Genomic DNA, 4,673 nt, shown 5'->3' on the forward strand with positions numbered 1-4,673 from the left:
AAATCGCTATTTGGGAACCATGAATGGAAGGTACATTGGTATGCGTGCCAACAGCATTTGCATTGCAGTCTGCCGAACAGAGACCACGTGGTCTCCTACAGAACACAGTGGTTCGAAATAAAAAAAAAAATAAGTGAAATTAGGCAACTTACAAGACTTAAGATGTTTTTCTTATCAAAAACTGTTAGATCGATGGCAATTCATGATTTTAATATATAAAAAACATAATTAATTGAGTATTGGAATCGTTTTCTACCGCTTGGGAACCATATACTCAGATTTAATTTTTTGGATTTTTGTTCTAATTTTTTTTCTTGGAAACAGAAGTTGGAAGTTCAGGAAAATATCGTTTTCTTTCCAATTATTCCTTAAAATATTAGATGTGAGTCGAATTAAAAAAATGTTTTAGCAAGGTTTACATTCTAATATCTTTTTGGCGTGTCAAACCACTGCGCAACGCCCCGGGCATTCGAGATGGCTCTTGCTAGAAGCTCATAATCTCAGCTAACAAATTCAAAAGGGACAAAATTTTAAAATACCATTCAAAGGATTTTTCAATTTTTTACTTTATGAAGCCAAACTCAAAAATATGAAGATAGTTGTTTGGTAGTGAAAATAACCCTATGTGTCGCAATCGGAAGTCTCCTAGAGAATTTTACTATCAACTTATGGTCTAAAAAAAATCAAAAGGAATAATTTAAACAATGATTTATAAATGACAACACATCATGATGCAGAAAACCATAGAAATGTCGTAAATGAATCTGTCGTTAGGCTTAGCTTTCCTGAATTTGTCTAGTTTGCATTCAAGTCAGGAAATACTCCAAAAAAATCTGAGAAAATCTAAGCAATTTTTCCAATATTTGGAAAAATCTAATCGATGAGAAAGGTTCAAAATAAGATATTTGAATTCAACGTTACAATGCCACTTTCACAACAACCACGTTCAAGTCGTTTTTTTTTAATAACTCGTTTATCAGACACGGCTCAAACCTTTCAGTATTACTCTCGTTCAAGTCGTATTTGATTTTTATTTTGATGAAATTGTCTCAAAAAAACTGTGTGTTTAGTTTAAAAAGTTTGCTTAAAAAATATGTTAGTTTAGATTTCATCAAAGGAATTTAATGTTCATAAAAAGAGAAAGTTCAAACCACTCACGGACATAATTCGTTTCTGAATCGGTCCCCCTGATGAAGGTTTAGTTGTCATTCATAAACCAATGATTCTTGTTCATACACAAATATTCTGAAACAACCTGAGGTGTTTATAATCATCACTTTGTTTAAATGAGTAAAAAGTTTAAAGTTTTAAAAATTAAAAAAAAAAATTGCGGAAATTCTGGACTTCCGACTTTTTGAAATGAAAGCTTATTTTGTGCTTCCCTTCCAACCAAATTTCATCAATGTTGTCAAAAGCCTTTTTGTTGTATGAGTGAAGCCCGGTGTTCCATTGTCGCATAGAACTTTACGCTCAGCTGACGTCATTCTGTCAGTGGCTTTATATTAAGAACAGGGATGCCAGGTGTTGAGGATAAAAAATCTGGGCAATTTTGAAAAAAAGTCTGTGTGTGTCTGTGCATAAGGAAAATCACAAATTTGGTACTAAACCAAACATTAAATTTGACGAATCGTGTGAGCAGGGGGAGGGGGTGGGTGGTTGTGCTATGTTGTTCGGGTTATTTTCAGGTTGATAACTATATAACAAACACTCCTACCACGTACCATGCCGATTTTATTAAAAAAAAAAAAAAAGTTTAATGAATGATTGGTCAAATATCAATGTATACAAGCCAGATTTCAGTATAATCTGGCACTTACTGATCAAATCCGATACATGAATATTGATTTTATCACTCAATTTTAAAAGTCTGTAAAATCTGGGCACTCTCAGCAAAAATCTGGGCAAAATCTGTGTCTGACCAATATCTGGACGAAGGGTCAAAAGTCTTGGTTTTACAGACAAATCTGGGCACCTGGCAACCCAGATTAAGAATAGCCAACGAGTCTGTTAACTGTCAATTGAGCATTGTTGGTAAAGATCTATTGCACATTGCTGGTGGCCAAGAATCGGATCATCGAAACGGCAAACAATTGGTACGGCGGCCAAGTAATTGGAGCACCGCAGTGAGTACTTTGCATGCATTTTGCTCGCATTAATGGAAGTTCCATAGAGAAAACATATTTTTGTTGAACTCTAAGCAAGTTAGCAAGTAAATTCTTCTAAGGATGTTCTATGGTGCCCTTAACAGGAAGGTTAGAATGTTGAAAAAAAGGGTCAACCGTGCCTTAGGTGCCAAGGTCGGGTACATTTCCCGCATAATTAAAAACAGTTGGGGATATAGTACTAACTATTAACTTAATATATTGGTAGCAGTACCAGTATGAAATATCTTCCAAGTATCATTTCATTATACATGTTCAAAATTTTATTACCTCAATAAATTATGACAGGATCGTATCAGTGACAGTGACAATATGATATATGATTTAGTAAGTATAGTATAATAAGAGAATAAAAATTTGCAACCTTTGAATATTGTCTCTGGACCTTATCCAGGACTCTAACAGTGTACGACAAAGTTTCCTTATATTTTCTTAGCATTAGACATTAAATTAAAAAAAAAAACAACATTGACAACATTGTATGAGTTAGACAAGTCGTTATCATTTCACCTCTTGCGGATAATAACTAATATTGTTATTTTAAGATGTAGTTGTGAGCTTATGCATTTTTTCGCTCTTGGGTTCAGCATCTGCTAATTTTCACTTCACTTCGTTAAAATTTGTGTCGGCAACCCCACGCCAGGTTCGGAACTGAAAACTGTGTTCAAAATGGCTCCGAAAAAAAAGAATTACGCTGAGAAAAACACACAGAACGCGAAAAGTAAGTAAAACTATATTATATTATCGATAAAAACTAGTGAGATTAAATAAAACTAATGAAATTACAGAAACAAAGATCTCTGCTGAGCGGAGAGCGGAAAAAAAATCTACTGAAAGGCTGAACAATGCAGATCTGCACAAATAGGTAAGATTGTATAATCCATGTATAATATCAGAAATAAAAAATAAAAATCTCAACATTTAAATTTTTTAATTTTATTTTATTTTTTGTGGGAAAGAATTGGAACTATATTGGTTATGGTACAGGGAAGCTCTTTTTAAAAATATTTTACAATATGCGGAACGTATGATTGAGCGTTATTTTTACTACAAACTACTATAAGCAAACTATATCCATTGAAGTTGATGAAATCTATGATTTTGTATTCCAACGTAGCTAGAACATTCAGGTAGATTGTTTTGCTCGCCAAAAGTGGATGATATTTTAACCGTATCCAATAATGTAGCATGAAATATTTGTTCGAAAAAATCGCTCTTTTTGAATGGTAAACATGCTTAACAGCCCTTTCCCCATATGGTACTTTAACAGATAATCATAATACAGATTGTTAATATGGTCTGTGTTATTGTACATATACTGTTCACTTTACAATAAACGATAACGTTTAGAGACAATATAGAATATTCTCTATATATTGTAATTGATTATGCGGGTAGCTTATGTAGAAGCAAATATGCGACTAGGGTGGAGTGTAGACTGTGGTAAAGGTTTAGCTAACAAATTTTGTTCTTGACTTGGTGTGAAATATTGGGGAATTTATTTTGGCTTCTGCATGATTGAGTGTTCGTTTTGAATTCTAATTTATTTCTAACTGAATGTTAAACAGTAGGTATATCTGGTATTTTAAAATTGTCACTTTAAGAGCCCTTTAAAGAATTTCTCGTTATAAATGTAAATTTTTCAATGAAAATAATACATACGTTGTTGAGAGATGAAAAAGTAGAAAAATATGTTTCAAGCTATTTTCTGAGCTTTTTAATATTACGCGCTGATATTTTGTAACTTTTGGGAAATATTTTACTTTTCACCGTGTAACCACTTGTTCCAAATTCAACTTGTTGGCTTCGCCACAATTATTTTCAAATTAGTTTTCAAAACCCAATCTAGCTGGACTCGCGATTTATTTTCCTATTACCAACAACCACCCTAAAACAATCTACGACTAGTACAAGGCATGGTGTTAGTAAACTTCTTTCATGAGTGCCGGTTGTACCTTATTTGACATCAGCACTTTTCAGTTCTACGAGCTCTCGGTAACCGGGTTGAACTTCCCTATTTAAACCACCTGTCGGTCGCTAGCTGAAGCTGCTCATGGAGAAAGTTGCTGCATGGGTTGAACAGTAACGTCAGATTTCGGGAATTTTCTCTCTGTTCTCTTCTCACGATTAAAATTAGCTTCGGAAGTATCAGTTCTGACAATCTTAGTATTTTCCGTTTGCAGCCTTTGGCGAAGATATTGCGCGAGTAGTGTCGGTTAAGAAGGTCTGAAAAGTGACCATGTGTTTGGTGGAAAAGTTTAATAATTTCTCGGTTATATTTTAGGTTTAAAATCGGTTACTAAAAGTACAGTTACAAACTAGTTCGTCTACAGTTATACAAAACACAAAAATAGTACGGTGTGTAGATATTACTCTAAAAATGTGTAAAATATTAAATTATTAAAAAAGGTTCTACACTTATAGTGGACGACAAATAATCTATATCACAGAATCGTTGAAATAAGTGAACACAAAAGCAAAATAGAAAAAGGTAAATTTAAAAACTATATG

This window comes from Uranotaenia lowii, chromosome 2 (genome assembly GCF_029784155.1).
Source record: "Uranotaenia lowii strain MFRU-FL chromosome 2, ASM2978415v1, whole genome shotgun sequence".
In the NCBI taxonomy this organism is placed as follows: Eukaryota; Metazoa; Arthropoda; class Insecta; order Diptera; family Culicidae; genus Uranotaenia; species Uranotaenia lowii.